This window comes from Coregonus lavaretus (genome assembly GCF_964263955.1).
Source record: "Coregonus lavaretus genome assembly, chromosome: 15".
NCBI classification, from domain to species: domain Eukaryota; kingdom Metazoa; phylum Chordata; class Actinopteri; order Salmoniformes; family Salmonidae; genus Coregonus; species Coregonus lavaretus.
The window spans coordinates 6,629,514-6,650,834 of record NC_140002.1 but is presented as its reverse complement, the minus strand read 5'-3'; the positions used below and the strand labels follow the sequence as shown (position 1 = coordinate 6,650,834).

The window sequence follows — 21,321 nt, the reverse complement described above, 5'->3', positions numbered from 1 at the left end:
ATATATAACATTGAATATTGAATATCCCTTTGAGCATGGTGAAGTTATTAATTACACGTTGGATGGTGTATCAATACACCCAGTTACTACAAAGATATAGGCATCCTTCCTAACTCAGTTGCCGGAGAGGAAGGAAACCGCTCAGGGATTTCACCATGAGGCCAATGGTGGCTTTAAAACAGTTACAGAGTTTAATGGCTGTGATAGGAGAAAACTGAGGATGGATCAACAACATTGTAGTTACTCCACAATACTAACCTAATTGACAGAGTGAAGGAAGCCTGTACAGAATACAAATATTCCAAAATATGCATCCTGTTTGCAACAAGGCACTAAAGTAATATTGAAATAAATGTGGCAAAGCAATTAACTTTTTGTCCTGTTATATTTGGGGCAAATCCAATACAACACATTACTGAGTACAACACTCCATATTTTCATGCATAGTGGTGGCTGCATCATGTTATGGGTATGCTTGTAATCATTAAGAACTGGGGAGTTATTCAGGATAAAAAAGAAATGGAATGGAGCTGAGCACAGGCAAAATCCTATAGGAAAACCTGGTTCAGTCTGCTTACCACCAGACACTGGGCGATGAATTCACCTTTCAGCAGGAGAATACCTTAAAACAAAAGGCCAAATCTACACTGGAGTTACTTACCAAGAAGACAGTGAATGTGGCCGAGTTACAGTTTTGACTTAAATCTACTTGAAAATCTATGACAAGACCTGAAAATGGTTTTCTAGCAATGATCAATTACCAATTTCACAGAGCTTGAAGACAATCCAGGTGTGAAAAGCTCTTGGAGAATTACCCAGAAAGACTCACAGCTGTAATCGCTGCCAAAGGTGGTTCTACAAAGTATTGACTCAGGGGTGTCAATACTTATGTAAATATTTAATTTTCAATAAAATTGCAAATATTTCTAAAAACATGTTTTCACTTTATCAATATTGGGTATTGTGTGTAGATGGGTGAGAAAATTCAGGCTGTAACACAACAAAGTATGTCAAGGGGTATGAATACTTTCTGAAGCACTGGAGCTGCGTTGTTGCTTGCTTGCGATTGGCTGTGGTCTTGGAGGTGGTATATAGCCTGGGAGACAGGCCTGCCTGTCAGGCATAGTTCAGGACTTAAATGCCACACGAGCACTTAGATGCCTCAAGAGCTCTTAGCTCAAGGTAAGGGACATTTAGCTTGCTAACATTCTAACTTATAAACTGATAATGAGCACCAAACACAAATGAAAGCATGATGTTAGCATGAAATATACCATTCCTTAGTGTAGCAATCAATAAAAAGATATGCGCTGATCCACCGTAAGCTCTGCCGCCTCAGCCATACTGTCAATATATCATCAATGCATCCACTCCTATTTATAGAGTTTATCTTGTGATCTCGACAAAACAACTTTTGTTATGCCATGATCATGAGATAAATAAGTTGTGATCTCGACATAAAACTACATTCTTAGTATAGTGCTCAGGGATGCAGACTCTCACTGACACAGGTTAAGCATACAAAGCGGGTGACAGAAAGGGTGAGAGGTGTGATAATTAAGCTCTCAGGTCGAGAATTTAATGATTAAATATCTCAATGAAACTGAGGGTGAGGTTGATATTTCAACAATCTCAATAATGTTTTTTTTAAATGTTATCTCAAAATGATGGGTTATAATTTGCCCTCACTCAATCAAAGCCAAGGGTTACCAAGTAACCAATCACTCAGCTGTTTGATGATAATCAGAGCTCATTGTTCTCCATTGGCTGATTAAGGAAGCCAGATGCGACAGATACACCTTGGCTTTATCACCTGCCTTATTACACCTGCCCGCATGTCTTGGCACCAGATAATGTGTGAAAGAGCCAACAGGATTGATTTATGATCACAGGCCTACTGAATGACAAGATGCCAATAGACAGAGAAAGTAGAGTGGATTAGAAAAGAGCAGAGGCCTCTACAGTCAGATTTAGGACAGCCATTCTGAATACCAATGCTCAACAATGGAATCCATTTAGGAGTCATTGTCTAGACACAACTGATATGCATGCATTTTGAACATATGTACATTTGCTGATATTAAACTCAGTTTGGTGTATGCAAACTCCACTATTACAGATTAATTATTGCACTAAGGCATATAATCACATTGGATGGACATGCAGAAATGGGAGATCCATAAACACTGTGATATGGTGCTGATACTATTGTTCTGTTAGAAACGTAACGTGAAGCTCAAGACCTCCGTTGATGAGATCATGTTGCATGATCTTGTTGAAACACAATGCCATCACCTCCACTTTAAACCCCTCTGTTCAAGAACTTCCTTCACCACTAAATCATTCATCAAACTCACTACCTCAAATTAATAAGCAGCAGACATATTTGACACGTCACGGCAAAGTTATTAAAATGAATGTTAAGAATCATAACAAATTCCAAACAAAACAATAACAGACCAATTTGATTTTCAGGTTTTAGATGCCTTTGTTTGGCTTTTCAGCAACCCTTCTGTAGCTACACCTACACACTGGCACGCAACCACCCACGCAACCACACCCGGAAAGAGCATGGCATACCGATTAAAGGACTGGTGTTGGTAGTGTGCAGGAGGTAAAGCTAGATTGCCATGCCTGGGCAAGTAAGGCTATTTATGGTAACTGGGTAGTACTTTATTTGTATAGTCCATCTGTAGATGTTCTACAGACTATTTGACTGTTTACTCTATCTTCAGACTTGACTTCGATGCCTTTGTTTGGCTTTTCAAAGAATCCTTCTGCAGGCACACCTACACACCGGCATGCAACCACCCATGCAACCACTCCCGGAAAGAGGGGCACAGCTAGATTACCTTTGCCTTGCCAAGTTATTTGATGACAGTGTAGCAAAGTAACCAGTAATGAAACTCATTCAATCACAGCTACTCCTCACAAAAGTAACTCAGGCTACTGATGCACATTCACGGTGAGTAATATATCTCCTCTTCAAAAGCAGCCATTATGGTTCCAGTACTAGAAAGAGGGGTCAGGTACAGTGGGGGAAAAAAGTATTTAGTCAGCCACAAATTGTGCAAGTTCTCCCACTTAAAAAGATGAGAGAGGCCTGTAATTTTCATCATAGGTACACGTCAACTATGACAGACAAAATGAGAAGAAAAAAATCCAGAAAATCACATTGTAGGATTTCTTATGAATTTATTTGCAAATTATGGTGGAAAATAAGTATTTGGTCAATAACAAACGTTTCTCAATACTTTGTTATATACCCTTTGTTGGCAATGACACAGGTCAAACGTTTTCTGTAAGTCTTCACAAGGTTTTCACACACTGTTGCTGGTATTTTGGCCCATTCCTCCATGCAGATCTCCTCTAGAGCAGTGATGTTTTGGGGTTTGTCGCTGGGCAACACAGACTTTCAACTCCCTCCAAAGATTTTCTATGGGGTTGAGATCTGGAGACTGGCTAGGCCACTCCAGGACCTTAAAATGCTTCTTACGAAGCCAGTCCTTCGTTGCCCGGGCGGTGTGTTTGGGATCATTGTCATGCTGAAAGACCCAGCCACGTTTCATCTTCAATGCCCTTGCTGATGGAAGGAGGTTTTCACTCAAAATCTCACGATACATGGTCCCATTCATTCTTTCCTTTACACGGATCAGTCGTCCTGGTCCCTTTGCAGAAAAACAGCCCCAAAGCATGATGTTTCCACCCCCTTGCTTCACAGTAGGTATGGTGTTCTTTGGATGCAACTCAGCATTCTTTGTCCTCCAAACACGACGAGTTGAGTTTTTACCAAAAAGTTCTATTTTGGTTTCATCTGACCATATGACATTCTCCCAATCCTCTTCTGGATCATCCAAATGCACTCTAGCAAACTTCAGACGGGCCTGGACATGTACTGGCTTAAGCAGGGGGACACGTCTGGCACTGCAGGATTTGAGTCCCTGGCGGAGTAGTGTGTTACTGATGGTAGGCTTTGTTACTTTGGTCCCAGCTCTCTGCAGGTCATTCACTAGGTCCCCCCGTGTGGTTCTGGGATTTTTGCTCACCGTTCTTGTGATCATTTTGACCCCACGGGGTGAGATCTTGCGTGGAGCCCCAGATCGAGGGAGATTATCAGTGGTCTTGTATGTCTTCCATTTCCTAATAATTGCTCCCACAGTTGATTTCTTCAAACCAAGCTGCTTACCTATTGCAGATTCAGTCTTCCCAGCCTGGTGCAGGTCTACAATTTTGTTTCTGGTGTCCTTTGACAGCTCTTTGGTCTTGGCCATAGTGGAGTTTGGAGTGTGACTGTTTGAGGTTGTGGACAGGTGTCTTTTATACTGATAACAAGTTCAAACAGGTGCCATTAATACAGGTAACGAGTGGAGGACAGAGGAGCCTCTTAAAGAATAAGTTACAGGTCTGTGAGAGCCAGAAATCTTGCTTGTTTGTAGGTGACCAAATACTTATTTTCCACCATAATTTGCAAATAAATTCATTAAAAATCCTACAATGTGATTTTCAGGATTTTTTTTCCTCAATTTGTCTGTCATAGTTGACGTGTACCTATGATGAAAATTACAGGCCTCTCTCATCTTTTTAAGTGGGAGAACTTGCACAATTGGTGGCTGACTAAATACTTTTTCCCCCCACTGTATGTACTGTTTTGGCAGTAGCAACTGCAGTGCATTACAATACTAAGTATGCCATTCAGTGCACTTTTGACCAGAGACCTAATGGCCCTGGTCAAAAGCAGTGCACTAAATATGGAATAGGATACATTTGGGTGACAGCCAAAGAGCTGAGAGCAGGCTGAGAAGAAGAAAGAGATCCCTTGGTGATTCAGGCTCTTAGTCTCCCTGCCTCCCAAATGGCACCCTATTCCCTAAATAGTGTACTACTTTATACCAGAGCTCTATAGGTAGTGAACTATACAGGGAATAGGGTGCCATTTGGGATGCAGCCTCTGCGTCTGTCTGCTGATTTACTGGAAAAACCAGAGACTCCTTTCTGAAACACACAGAGACCAGGAATGTCTGGCATTGCCAGTGTGACATCTATAATGTAGTGGAAGGGCGTGGGTTGATAAAGTTTATCAAAAAAAAAAAATGTACATTGCATCTGTTGGAATTTAAAGCAGGGCTGTTATGGTAAATAGGGTGCAGAGTATAAAGACTACTGCATTAACACAACACATTGGTGCGGTTTGCAGGCTATATGACCAAATTGCCAATTTATAGATCATTATGCAATGTTGATCTGAATACAGAACATATCATGGATGATGCCATTGTAGCTTAACTTTCTACCAAGAGTATAGCTATTGATCTGTAAATGCAGATTTTCATACTCTGAGCGTAACCTCAGAGTGTAAAAAGGATGTAAAAAATATCCTTGTAACATGCAACAGTGTTCTTTGCAGACGTAAAAAGAAGATACAGTCTTCATACATTTTACAGTAGTATATCAGTTCAAGTAGGCCTTCCCTTTTAGTAAATTGTGAGATCAAGAGTAGGATGGATAAACAAAATCCATCAAGTTGCTGATTGACATTGAGTCTTTGGGAATAAGGCCTTATCTGAGCATGCAGTTCCCATGTATGACCATGTGGACTGCACAGGAAGCTCATATCATCTGTAGTAGGCCCCTAGGCCTCATTATGTAACTAAGAGAGTGGCCTGTCTTTAACATGGTGACACACGAAGCATCGTGACACTTGTTGTCGGGAGGGGGGTGGGGGTCTTGGGTGACTGACAAGCAACCCTAGTTGCTACGAGGGGATGGGAAGGGGTGGAAAACATGGCTTCCGGGAGTGGGGGGATTGGATGGAGACATGTTGGCTGGGTGGGGTTGGTGGAATGGGATGGGATGGGATGGGAGGCTGGGGGTGGAGGCCCACTTTAAAAAATAAATAAATTATTAAGGATACTGAATGTATTATTACTTAAACTTTTCTAATGTTTATTTTATTTATTTTGTATTCTTTTTGTATTCTTCTTCATCTGAGTGACAGCCCACAGGTACAATGTATGAGATAACTAATAGAAAATATTGGAATATGAAATTATATGAATTTAAATACTGTAACTGTAAACCCAACGAAAAAATGACAACAACAAAAAATTGGTCCAAAAAAAGGAAGCGTTGTGACACTGAACAAAGGCCTCCCACCACAGTCATGTGTATATATATCATACTCTCTGTGTATGAAAAACACCAAGACAGTTGTGAAGAGGGCACGACAACACCTTTTCCCCCTCAGGGGACTGAAAAGATTTGGCATGGGTCCCCAGATCCTCAAAAAGTTATACAGCTGCACCATCGAGAGCATCCTGACCTGTTGCATCACCGCCTGGTATAGCAACTGCTCGGCATCTGACCGTAAGGCACTACAGAGGGTAGTGCATACAGCCCAGTACATCACTGGGGCCAAGCTTCCTGACATCCAGGACCTATATACTAGGCGGTGTCAGAGGAAGGCCCAAAAAATCGTCAAAGACTCCAGTCACCCAAGTCATAGACTGTTCTCTCTGCTACCGCACGGCAAGCGGTACCGGAGCGCCAAGTCTAGGACCAAAAGGCTAGCCATAAGACTGCTGAACAATTCATCAAATGGCCAACCGGACTATTTACATTGACCCCCCCCCTCCCCAAATTACCTTGACTAACATGTACCCCCGCACATTGACTCGGTACCGGTACCCCCTGTATATAGCCTCGTTACTGTGGTGTAATTTCCTTGTGATACTTTTTGATTTTTGTAAAAAAATATATATAAAAAAAAGTTTATTTAGTCAATATTTTCTTAACTCTATTTATTGAACTGCATTGTTGGTTAAGGGCTTGTAAGTAAGCATTTCATGGTAAGGTCTACACCTGTTGTATTCGGCGCATGTGACAAATACAATTTTATTTTATTTTATTTGAAGTTCATGTCGCAAAAACTGCTTTCAGGTCTCATTGAAGTGCTTCTAAGCATGTGAGAAATGTGAAAAGTCAGTGTCAAGGCAGCAATACTCTATGCATATAAACTTAGCTAAACAACAGAAATAAGTATTTATTTCAACCCAAAATCCCTACAAAGACTTGGGGCCGGTTTCCCAAAAGCATCTTAAGGCTAAATTAATTAGAACAAGTATCATTGGTGACCACTCAAGTGTTGAAACATCATAATCACGTGCAGAAACCAGAATTAAAAAATACAGTAGCAGAAGTGAAAAACAAAACCACAAAAACTATTTGGGGATAAATCAGATATTATACAAGGTATCCAAATTACAACCTTGAACCTTTCTTCATCCTCCCTCAGACCTGATAAATCGAACGCGGTTCACCTGGGGTGGCTTCCATTCATTGCCAAGTATCATGATGTTTTGAGAGTAATACAATAAATACAACTAACTTACAGTATGACAAACTCAAATGGCAGCACTTTTTTGGTCTGTAGCAGGCGGTGACTTCTGCTCTAAATTACAGATCCAATTTATTGAAAATCACGTGACTTTTCCTAAGGCTGCAGTGTGGGCCTGTGACCAGGGAGTGTTGCCACTGAGAAGAAGACAGAGGCATTTACAAGAAACACTCCATTTGGAATCCACCCTTAATTGTTCACATGGGGAGGCTTCCATTCATTGTCAAGTATCATTATGTTTTGTTTGCTACGGTTTTTTTCTTCTATAGATAGGGTTAGCTGAGAATGTGACGAAATGTATGTGCACACTTCAATGGGGCAGAAGTCCGTGTGTTGTTGTGATTCTGGATGGCCAGATAGCTAACAACAATGACAAGAAACTGCCATGTTGGGAATCATAAATGGCTCGTTTCAGGTAGTTTCATCTTACCATGTCTTGTTTTGAGGTGTTTTGACTGATTTCATGTCAATGCTAATATGGCCAAATATTCGCTAGCTAGATAACCAATAACTATAACGATGTATTTGAGAGACAACAATTGTTTTGTGCTCTTTGTGCCAATTTTTGTATGTTTTCAAAAAACATTGGAGACGAAATATAGTTTACATGTTGTCAACAAACTAAGCCAACCCGGTCTGTTTTGCCCAATAGTTGTGTACGCGTCAGTTTTGTTGCTAAACAAGCAACCCATCTATAGAAAACGGAACGTTAACGGACATGTGATTATCCAGCAGCTGTAATGTGTATCCCTCTCAGACAGTAATGCCAAACAGTGTCATAGTGACATTCCAGTAACAAAGACCTCACAATAGGCTAACCATGTCATGGACAGTTGTTTTCAATGTGTATGATGACGACAGAGACAATACAACTATAATTATGATAATTACTGCAATGGCTCAGCCCAGTTACTGTTTACACTTACAAAACAACTAGGCTATATATCAGTGGCTGACTTGACACACATACCAAAGATGTGCTATTTAGGCCACGATCACTATACATCAGCAGCATAAAAAAAATGTTTGTTATGAAAGACTTGATTGATCCTTGATGTGAATCTGAATGTGGATTTAAGCAGGATATAGTTTGTTTTCTGTGGGCTAATTGTTTGAGGTGAATACCTGTAGACTGCTACAAATCAGGATTACAAAGTACTAGACTTCACATGATTGGAATTCTGTCTCACAAGTCTGGGTGCATTGCATTTTCGGACCTAGTTGGTCACAATTACCTTGATCACTATCACTGCCTTACAGTTAAGACAAACATCCTGCTTGGCAGTGTTCCACACATGCAAAACTCTATAAAAACACATCACTCAGTGTTCTGGCTCCATCATACAAATAGAGTGAGAGATCATCATGCTGACTTTGATACCTGTAATAGGTCTTTACTTATAATTCAAGATGATTACCTGCATACACAAATGCCTACCAGTGCATTGTAGACAAGCATGCCATTTCTAACCAACTTTAGGCTTAGTGACAAAACCAGCCATCCAAAACACCATGTCTCTCTTCACAGTCATGCAAGTACCACACACAAATTGTTTCACAAGAACAATACTGTCATGGTAATAACCACATGACACCTGGTTAAGATTAGTTTATCTGTGTTTTCATTGTTATAAACTGAACTAGAGTCGAGGAGCCGAGTCCTCGCAAGAACAGGTTTAAGGGCAAGCAATGTTTTTAGAGTATACTATTGGCGACATCTTGTGGTCTTTTATGAAATAGTTATTTAGCCTGTGTGAAGTTGTGCATTTCTTGCCAATAAAAGCCAATGTTGTTGCATCAATCACATATGTCACAAGGAAAGATTTAATATGATGCATTGATTTAATAAATTAATCAATGGGCCAGCCTACACAGAATATTTGGGAATTAATAAAACCGTACCCTACACATTTAAACAAGGCAACAGTAAACATGTCGTCCCCCACGAATGATGCAGATTGTCATTATATTGACCAGATACACAAGAGGCCGATCTAAACATTTAAATGTCTTCAAAAATGGAAGGCAGTTAGCCTGGGTACCAGTCCAGGCCTTGACATTCAGATACATTTGCCAGTGCCACACGGGGCTATTGCGAAGTGAAAATTACTGTCCCCGCCCGGCAGTACTTAATTTGACCCGGATCCTGTTCTCCGTTTTGGACTGTTTTGTTCCGGAACCTATTTGGCCGGATCCGGTACCTCTCATGGCATGAAAAATAATTGTCACTTTTTGCAATGTAACAATTCTAACAAAAGCGATCAAAGTTAATTCGAGTTGACTCTTCGTTAATTATTCTGCCCCCACAAAAAAAAACGTAATGTGAAAAGGTAGATTTTCAGCCCGAGCCTAATATTGTTGGGCCGGCCCGGGTTTATGGTTTGCGTAACATTGTAACCTGTGTTTGAGACCAACGCGTGGCGGTGGCTGTGTGAGAAGCGCGACAGTATCGCTCACATAACTAGAATGAGATTCACTTTATTTGATCTCTCTCCCTCTCTGCACTGATAGACATGAGCCTGTAACTCTCATCTCTCCAGCGTTGCACTTCATCATTTATTTCCTTATAGAATCGCGCGAAGGGTTCTGAAGGAACTGCAGCACCCTTTATAAATGTAAATACATACAAAGTTAGATTATTACTGCTGTCTGTTCAGAAATAAATGAAATAATTCAGAATAGCCTACTAGAAGGCCTACAATTTTGCCACAGAGATCAATAGTTTATTTTATTTTTTAAAGCTGAGCTGTTGACTGTAGCCCAATAACAAGGAATAGCCTACTGTCGGGAACGTGCCGCAAATATGTCAGGTGAAAAAACAGCATGCAGACAAAACAGGCCTTTCGCAATATTTAAAATACAATCGAAGGAAAACACCGGTTGGAAAGCAAATGGCTCCTGCTGAAATGAGAAGTCTATGCTGTAGGCTACCAAAATATTTGACCAACTTCCAAATATTGTTTTACTAAGTAAAACAAGAGAGAGATAGGCTTTTGGCACGAGCGTATCTGCCATCACCAGTGAGTGAGTTGTGCATCATTGGGTGAGTCAGTGAAACTGGAAAGCATTTTTAGGACTATAATTTCCTTCTCATATTGTAGTCTACAATATGTCTCCACACACCTAGGCCTAGGGCTAGGCTATTGATGGATTCAAGACAAGGTCGTTTTTATTGATCTCAGATTCTCAGTTTGTCAGTGTTAAAGTAGTCTGCCATTTCGATCATTTGTGCGGTATTAAAAAAGATTCTGCCAAAGTCTCCAGTCATGTAAAATGAAGTAGAATTGCATGAAATGCGTTTATAAAAGGCCACATATTCCCCGGACCCCATGTGTGCAACTTCTGCAAGTGCCTCTGCTCTACTGCTCTATGCCACCACGCAAATGCGATGATATGCATGCAATGCTTTATTATAAAGCTGATTTTTTTTTTCTCATGCGTTCCGGAACTTCAGAACTCCCCAGGTCACCCCTTCTCGCGCTCACTTTTTGTTCCGGCACCTCCCGATTTACAAATTAAGCACTAGTCCCGGGCCAAGATCACGTGAAAGCAAGTTACACACGCAGAATTTCAATCTTGGGTGATTTCATCTTTCATTTGCAGTATGGGCAAGTACCTTATATTATAGCCATAACATCAGATATTTATGCTGATTGTAAAAATAAAAAAATAAAAATAAAAATAACATCCCCGCCTCTCAATGATGACATATAGCATATATTAAACCGTTTAAGATGTAATGTAACCTCCAGAAATGAGCCCAATAACATATTGATAAAAAGCAATATATTTAGGACCTGTACATGGTCCATGTAAATCCGAGACACTCCATTTAGTGTGATATGTTATGTTTCATATGGTATGTATTAATTTGTGGATGTCCATCACCCATTTTGTATGATATGTTATGAATTACAATTCGTTTTATATGTTACGAATTTGCAAAATGTACAATACGTTACAAATTTGTAAAACTTACTATATGTTACGAATTAGCAAAACATATACAGTACCAGTCAAAGGTTTGGACACACCTACAGGGAGGCCTATAGGGAGGAGGTCAGAGATCTGGCCGTGTGGTGCCAGGACAACAACCTCTCCCTCAACGTGACCAAGACAAAGGAGATGATTGTGGACTACAGGAAAAAAAAGAGGACTGACCACGCCCCCATTCTCATCGACGGGGCTGTAGTGGAACAGGTTGAGAGCTTCAAGTTCCTTGGTGTCCACATCACCAACGAACTATCATGGTCCAAACACACCAAGACAGTCGTGAAGAGGGCACGACAAAGCCTATTCCCCCTCAGGAGACTAAAAAGATTTGGCATGGGTTCTCAGATCCTCAAAAAATTCTACAGCTGCACCATCGAGAGCATCCTGACTGGTTGCATCACCGCCTGGTATGGCAACTGCTTGGCCTCTGACCGCAAGGCACTACAGAGGGTAGTGCGTACGGCCCAGTACATCACTGGGGCAAAGCTCCCTGCCATTCAGGACCTCTATACCAGGCGGTGTCAGAGGAAGGCCCTCAAAATTGTCAAAGACTCCAGCCACCCTAGTCATAGACTGTTCTCTCTGCTACCGCACGGCAAGCGGTACCGGAGTGCCAAGTCTAGGTCCAAAAGACTTCTCAACAGCTTCTACCCCCAAGCCATAAGACTCCTGAACAGCTAATCATGGCTACCCGGACTATTTGCACTGCCCCCCCACCCCATCCTTTTTACGCTGCTGCTACTCTTAAGTATTTATGCATAGTCACTTTAACTCTACCCACATGTACATATTACCTCAACTACCTCAACTAGCCGGTGCCCCCGCACATTGACTCTGCAACGGTACCCCCCTGTATATATAGCCTCCCTACTGTCACTTTATTTTACTGTATATATAGCCTCCCTACTGTCACTTTATTTTACTTCTGCTCTTTTTTTCTCAACACTTTTTTTGTTGTTGTTTTATTCTAACTTTTTTTGTTTAAAATAAATGCACTGTTGGTTAAGGGCAGTAAGTAAGCATTTCACTGTAATGTCTGCACCTGTTGTATTCGGCGCATGTGACCAATAAAATTTGATTTTGATTTGATTTGATTTGACCTACTCATTCAAGGGTTTTTCTTTATTTTTACTGTTTTCTACATTGTAGAATAATAGTGAAGACATCAAAACTATGAAATAACACATATGGAATCATGTAGTAACCAAAAAAGTATTAAACAAAATTTGAGATTCTTCAAATAGCCACCCTTTGCCTTGATGACAGCTTTGCACACGCTTGGCATTCTCTCAACCAGCTTCACCTGGAATGTTTTTCCAACAGTCTTGAAGGAGTTCCCACATATGCTGAGCACTTGTTGTCTGCTTTTCCTTCACTCTGCCGTCCGACTAATCCCAAACCATCTCAATTGGGTTGAGGTCGGGGGATTGTGGAGGCCAGGTCATCTGATGCAGCACTCCATCACTCTCCTTCTTGGTAAAATAGCCTTTACACAGCCTGGAGGTGTGTTGGGTCATTGTCCTGTTGAAAAACAAATGATAGTCCCACTAAGCCCAAACCAGATGGGATGGCGTATCGCTGCAGAATGCTGTGGTAGCCATGCTGGTTAAGTGTGCCTTGAATTCTAAATAAATCACAGACAGTGTCAACAGCAAAGCACCCCCATACCATAACACCTCCTTCTCCATGCTTTACGGTGGGAACTATACATGCAGAGATCATCCTTCACCCACACCGCGTCTCACAAAGACACAGCGGTTGGAACCAAATTTCCACCGGTCTAATGTCCATTGCTCGTGTTTCTTGGCCCAAGCAGGTCTCTTCTTATTATTGGTGTTCTTTAGTAGTGGTTTCTTTGCAGCAATTCGACCATGAAGGCCTGATTCACATAGTCCTCTCTAAACAGTTGATGTTGAGATGTGTCTGTACCTTGAACTTTGTGAAGCATTTATTTGGGCTGCAATTTCTGAGGCTGGTAACTCTAATGAACTTATCCTCTGCAGCAGAGGTAACTCTGGGTCTTCCATTCCTGTGGCGGTCCTCATGAGAGCCAGTTTCATCATAGCGCTTGATGGTTTTTGCGACTGTACTTGAAGAAACTTTCTAAGTTCTTGAAATGTTGCGTATTGACTGACCTTCATGTCTTAAAGTAATGATGGACTGTAATTTCTCTTTGCTTATTTGAGCTGTTCTTGCCATAATATGGACTTGGTCTTTTACCAAATAGGGCTATCTTCTGTATACCCCCCTACCTTGTCACAACACAACTGATTGGCTCAAACGCATTAAGAAGGAGATAAATTCCACAAATTAACTTTTAAGAAGGCACACCTGTTAATTGAAATGCATCCAGGTGACTACCTCATGAAGCTGGTTGAGAGAATGCCAAGAGTGTGCAAAGTTGTCATCAAGGCAAAGGGTGGCTATTTGAAGAATGTGTTATGTGTTATTTCATAGTTTTGATGTCTTCACTATTATTCTACAATGTAAAAAATAGTCAAAAAATAGAAAAACCCTTGAATGAGTACGTGTGTCCAAACTTTTGATTGGTAGTGTATGTTACAATTTCTTGCTAGGTGGCTAATGTTAGCTAGCTGGCTAACGTTAGCTAGGCTAGGGGTTAAGGTTAGGGTTAAGTTTAGGAGTTAGGTTAAAGAGTTAAGATTAGTGTTAGGGGACGGGTTAGCTAAAAGGGTTAGGGTTAGGGTTAGCTAACATGCTAAGTAGTTGCAAAGTAGCTAGCTAAAAAGTAGTAAGTAGTTGAAAAGTTGCTAATTAGCTAAAATAGTCTGTGATGAGATTCCAACTCAGCCCACCCATCCACCCTACTTTTGTTTTTCCCTTAAGTAACCATATGTCTTATGTGACCATACCAAATGTAACATATCATACTAATTTGAGTGTCCCGGATTTACATTTACTATGTTACGTCTATGAGACCAGGCTGCAACATCAGGCAGGTGTGCTATTTTAGCAATCAGCATTATCACCTGTCTGATGCAGCATCGTGGCTACATGGATGAAGCATGGGGTAGCTCCTCTGCATTGTTTACCCCAATGGGATAATCATTAGCTAGATCACAGACTATGATCTTGTTGCTTGTTTAATGTTCAAAGAAAAACTCCCACGGGCACAAATAAAATCATGTGATTTTTCCACTCTCTATAGGCCTACAGTTCATGGATCTTTCTATAAATAATGGGGCCAATGTGTGACATTGGGATCAACATTTCAATTTTTTTTTAAACAAAAATAAAATGGTTTTTTATGCAGTTCAACATGTGTACTTAGAGGAATAAAGGTGAATGTATCCAAATTGGCCCATAACGCCACCTATACAACAACATAGGCCTAGGACTATACATCCTTTAAGCAGGGTTCATACAGACATTGGCAAGTCAAATTCAAGGACTTTTTCAAACACTTAATTGTAATTTCCAAGGACCTAAATGTTATGCAATTGTATCATTTATATAATTGTACATATAGGGTCTAATATAGAACCCCCTCCCCCCAAAAAGCAAAAACTGTCAAAGAAAGTAGGCCATTACCACTTTAAGAATGAAAAAATGTTTATGCCTTGAAATTCAAATTATTATTACATTCCAAAATATGTGAGAATAATGTGGACATTGCCCACGGCACAACAGTGGTAGGCCTGATCACCGACAACGATGAGACAGCCTATAGGGAGGAGGTCAGAGACCTGGCCGTGTGGTGCCAGGATAACAACCTCTCCCTCAACGTGACCAAGACAAAGGAGATGATTGTGGACTACAGGAAAAAAAAGAGGACTGAGCACGCCCCCATACTCATCGACGGGGCTGTAGTGGAACAGGTTGAGAGCTTCAAGTTCCTTGGTGTCCACATCACCAACTAACTATCATGGTCCAAACACACCAAGACAGTCGTGAAGAGGGCACGACAAAGCCTATTCCCCCTCAGGAGACTGAAAAGATTTGGCATGGGTCCTCAGATCCTCAAAAACTTCTACAGCTGCACCATCGAGAGCATCCTGACTGTTTGCATCACCGCCTGGTATGGCAACTGCTCGGCCTATGACCGCAAGGCACTACAGAGGGTAGTGCGTAAGGCCCAGTACATCACTGGGGCAAAGCTTCCTGCCATCCAGGACCTCTATACCAGGCGGTGTCAGAGGTAGGCCCTCAAAATTGTCAAAGACTCCAGCCACCCTAGTCATAGACTGTTCTCTCTGCTACCGCACGGCAAGCGGTACCGGAGTGCCAAGTCTAGGTCCAAAAGACTTCTCAACAGCTTCTACCCCCAAGCCATAAGACTCCTGAACAGCTAATCATGGCTACCCAAACTATTTGCACTGCCCCCCCACCCCATCTTTTTACGCTGCTGCTACTCTTAATTATTTATGCATAGTCACTTTAACTCTACCCACTTGTACATATTACCTCAACTAGCCGGTGCCCCCCGCACATTGACTCTGCACCGGTACCCCACTGTATATATAGCCTTCCTACTGCTATTTTTTTCTCAACACTTTTTTGTTGTTGTTTTATTTTACTTTTTTAAATAAAAAATAAATGCATTGTTGGTTAAGGGCTGTAAGTAAGTATTTCACTGTAATGTCTACACCTGTTGTATTCGGCGCATGTGGCCTATAAAATCTGATTTGATTTGATTTGAGATTGGATGGATGCATGCATGCGTGGCGATTTTTCTGTAGTCGATGTGGCCGACGCAGACACACATGATAAAACCATGAATAACGGTTGAATTAATCTCACCATCACTATTTTTATAACGAGAAAGTGGCCAAAAACAAGGTTCCTTTTTTAATGGATGGATTTGTATGGAAAGCCAAATTGAAGACAACATTGCTTGTTGTAATCTCCAATAACCGCACGTGGTTTTACCGCAATAGAGTGGCGAAACACCCTTAAATTGAAGCGGCGGGAAACAAACGAAAGTGGCCACATCTCTCACAAACACTGATCAAAAATGAAATCACAGATCATTATAAGGGAGCATGAGAACTTATAAATGGTCTACAATAATTACATGGACTTTCAAGCACCAAATTGAGTACCAAAGGTAGGACTATTCCAGTAGTTGAATTTCTGAGCTCCAAATTCAAGTTCAAGTAGGCTACTTCAAGCCCCTTGTATTGTTTAAAATTGCAGCTGTAACATGGAAAACAAAATGTATTTGTCAGGTTATTTCATTAACAGATCATATTGTGAATAAGCCCATTAGGCTATGTAAGTTGTTGTCATATCCAGAAAAATTAAATAGGAAGAGCATTGGGTGTTGTGCAATAGTCTATCCTACACAATTTTCCAATCCGAAGCACAAAAACGCACACACTAAAAAATGCTGTGTCAATAATGTCCCAAATATGAGTAATTTCTGTAACCCAGCGCAGGGTCACTATAGTACACACCCAGCATTGGGTTATTTTGACCCAGCATTGTTGGGTTATGTGAATGACCCAACACCTTGGGTTACGTGAATGACCCCAAAATGTTCTTATTTTGACCCAGCAGTGGGTTTCTTTTTACTGTTTTTCTGGGTTATTGTTATTTATGTTTTTTGACCCAGCAGTGGGTTATTTTTTACTTTATTGCTGGGCTATTTTTTCTACCTTCTCTCTATTACAGACTCTTAATTTTCTAAAGGTAGAAATACTGCTAACAATAACAGTCAATGTTACTACAAAGTCTATGAAATACTTAAAATGGCATATGGCCAATCATGACCAATTGTAAATAAAATAAAATATACCTTTTTTTCAGATATTAATTTCAGCTACAAAATGAAGTCATGCAAACTATAAACAACAAATAAGTTACACACAAATAAAACAACTTTAGAAGTACAATCCATAATTTTAAAAAATCACAGCAGCCCTACCAATTAAAGCTGAGGGAAAGGGACTGAACCCCTATCAGGTATACATTTTCAATATGTATTCATGTAAAACAACAACGAAACATGCTTTCTGCTCCAGAGCCTGCCCATTCATGATGGTGAATGCCAGGGGAGTAGAGGCGATTGTCCCCGAGAGTCAGAACGAAGGGTTCGGGTCTCTTGTTCTTTTGGTCGCCTGACAGAGATATTCAGCCATATTGGTTCCAGCCTGGGGATTAGAGAATATGATTATAAAATGTTGAACAATAATCAAGACACTCATCACACTCTTGCAGAAGCCCGCGCGCGCATGCACACACACACATTGTGGCCTTTCCTATTGCTCAGAACATGCTATACTCCTATACAGTTCATTGCTGTGAACAGGACATTCATCTGCATTGAGCTGAGTCCAGCCACTCTGTGTGGTTCACAGCAGGGGTGAGAAGAGCACTGAAATTGCCTGCTCAAGGAGCAGTACTGTTACTTCAATGACATTTTACTCAAGTAGAAGTAAAATGACTGACTTAGAAAAACCGTCAAAAAAGTACAAGTACTTGGATAAACTACTCAATTACAGTAATGAGAGTATTTGTAATGAGTTACTTCCCACCTCTGGTTTACAGTATTACATATGAAATAGTATTCAATATTCCACATGTACACTGAGTATACAAAACATAGCAACTCAATATTAGGAATGTTTGGTATACTCAGTGTATACTTACACTACATTATGACTTTCGGGCCTCATCAATGCTTGGGCGGGCAGTCTTCTTTCCACATCGTTACACTGGTGGGAAAAACACTCTCAGGATCATGTCTTCTTTAAATAAAAAAATAAATTGGTCATTTAGCAGACGCTCTTATCCAGAGCGACTTACTTAGTACCTGGGGAACAAAGACATAACAAGCTTTTATTTCATTTCAATTTGTAGCTACCGGAATTCTGTACACAGGTGCTGGGAGAAGCACTCTCCGGTCCATGCAGCCTCTAGTATCTGGGCAGTGGGGGACTAAGACATAACTTTAACACAGTTTAAAGATGCAGTATGTAACTTTTAGGGCGACCCCGAAAAAATGTACATAGAAATGTGAGTTATAGATCTGTCATTCTCATTGAAAGCAAGTCTACGAATCTGTTCTATGTGCCTATTTCTATGCTTCTCGTTTTTAGGCTTTGTTTTTGCAACTTTTGTACACCAGCTTCAAACAGCTGAAAATACAATCATTTTGGTTATGGAAAGTTTTTTAGTTTTTTTTGACAGCGGTTTAAATGGCACAATGACTACACTATACTTGCTTGTTTTGTCACAAACTGAAATTAGTTGAACTATTATAATTTTAGCATGCAAGAAATGGCGTAGCGATTTCTGCATAGTGCATCTTTAAGTGGAGAGTCAAAATGGATAGCCTAAACTTCGATGAACAATTGAGACAATCATTTTCATTTGATTATAATGTTAAAGTAACTGTCTGTATCCAGACTGAGACTAGCTAGCTAGCTAAATCAGAAACAATTAGGCTAAAAATCATACAGTAACTGAACCACCATAAAAGCATGAGATATAAGCTTGCCAACTAGCTACAACCATGTTAAATTAACTCAGAGACAGGGACTACGCCTAGCTAGCTTAATAAAATCTATAGCTAGCTGGTCTAGCTAGCCAAACCGGGTGAGAAACCTAAGCTGTGTTCGAATACTCATACTAACCGCACTAACCGTACTATTTGTGACGTAAATTAAGTATATAGTATGCTTATTGGTCATAGTATAGATATAGTTAGCATGCCAAAAGTTCCCGGATGTCGTACTACATTCACCAAAAATAAGAAGTATACAAGCAGTGGACACTATTTCCATGCTTTTAGGGCCCATAATGCAATTCTTCCGAAAATGGGCGTGGCTTCACATCCTTTTCAGATTTAAAGAAAATGGCGGAAAATATGCAGCCATAGTCCAACAAGAGCGGATACAAATTAATTGCTTTAACTAATTATGACAAATGTTAAGAAAATAAGTTACCTTGCACGTTATGTTGGCTGACAATTTGTTAGCTACGCTATCCTTACGAACCGCATATCATTACAGCAGTATGTACCGGTATGTTACCTAGCTACCTAACGTTAGGAGGCTACTAATACATCAAACTTGCCAGTATATTAACTATATGCTATCTAACTAACTACCCAACGTTTATTGACTTGATTCTTAGCTAAGTGGTATAGTCGTTGTGCGTTCTCAATGGACATTCGGGTGCTTTCGTTAATTCGCTCTGGCTATCTACTCCGATTTTAGAGTTAGAGCGCTCTCGTCTGAGCTAACTGACGTGAAACAATGCACCACACAGAAACGTTAACATTAGGCTTACAGGAGACAAGCTTTCTACAGGCACTGACATAGCTAGCTATACAAACTTTAACAAAAACCTAAAATGTTTGCTACCACACACAGCACTGGCTAGCTAGCTAATGCTTGAGCTAGCATGCATTGGGTTGTTTGCTAGCTAGTTTGCTAACTAAGATACCCTAAAATTCTCAATGACTGAGATGATATGTAATTATGATAGCTACGACTATTTAACCTGAATGGAAAGTTAGTAATGTTAGCTAGCTAGCTTTTTACTCACCGTTTTTGGTCAGCCACAATGCCTTCCCCATTTGTCGAAAAGTAATTCCACTCAGCGCCAGCTGCACTGTCTGGTAGACTTGTTACACAGCTGCAACAATTCTCATTCATGAGCTTACCAGATCACTTTGATGTTCTATATTTGGTGGGAGAATGAACCCACCCACTGGTCATATCTCAATAACCAAGCATTAACAACCCAACCTTGCTCTTTTTAAAGAAAACAACCCAACTAAGTGACCCAATGCCTACAACCCAGCAAATGGGTCATCCAAACAACCCAGCATTTGTTAGGGTGTATGAAAACATGAACTCATTACCTTGATGCTTTCTAACGTCAACAATCAAAATATGTGTTAAACAAATCAAAATATATTTTATATTTGAGATTCTTCAAATAGCCACCCTTTGCCTTGATTTCATAGTTTTGATGTCTTCACTATTATTCTACAATGTAGAAAATAGTAAACATAAAGAAAAACCCTTGAATGAGTAGGTGTGTCCAAACCTTTGACTGGTACTGTATATATTTTGTTGTTGCTCAAGCTGAGTGGGTGGGCCTGGCTACCCACCTGTGGCTACGCTCCTGGCTTCCTACATCCACTGAGACTGTGTGAGTATCCAGGACCTAGCCTACTAAGGCAGGACTCACTCTAGACAGAGGGAAGACTTTGACATTCGTGCCTCTGCTTGGAAACCAAATGCTGGTTGATAACAAGTGTGAAGCATCAGACATTGGGAAGATTGTGAAGGATTAAATACAAATGTACTTATGAAAGCATGATGAACTGGCCAGGTGAGCTCGGCAGATGTTGCCGGGCCAGCGGGCAGCCCTGAAAGTCAATCCCTACAGTCTCTTTAGCTAACCCACTCCCTGTACTCCATTTCATGCGCCAAAGAAAAAATGCCACCTGCTGGAGAAGACAGATTTTGGGCCCAGTTATCCCTCTCCCTTCTCCTCTTCCTTTCTGGCGTTACTCACACATTTCAGTTAATTAATATAGCTCCCGCCTTGGGCCAATCAGTGTAATTTTGTAAATGCCGGATCTCTATGGCAAGATGCATAATTCACCCAAGTTTAGTCAAAATCAGGCCAGTGCTGTCAGATATCTCGTGTGACTAACGAACGAACGGGCGGACAGAGACCGATCCACAGTCCCCTCCCAGATTTCATCATGGGGAAAATTAAACCCTACCAGTGACAATTTGCCTAGGGTTCCAATATACACAAACTCTGACACCAAAGAGACTTTAACGTAATGATATTCACATTTATCTGCAACACGTTCAGCACGCAAGTACACACACACACGGCACACACACACACACGCCTTAAAACACGACAGTCAAAGAGCTGTATTTGAAAATGACATGCATGTTAAAAAGGGACCTATCCATTCTAAACCCTGATCAATAATAAAG

At 40.7% G+C, this 21,321-nt stretch overlaps 1 protein-coding gene across 1 annotated transcript in view; it reads right to left on the bottom strand.

Annotated features, from left to right (window-relative positions):
- Nucleotides 1–21,321, bottom strand: part of LOC311142944 (long-chain-fatty-acid--CoA ligase 6-like) — a 129,338-nt gene that overhangs the window by 107,555 nt on the left and 462 nt on the right. The gene's annotated exons all lie outside the window — the stretch shown is intronic.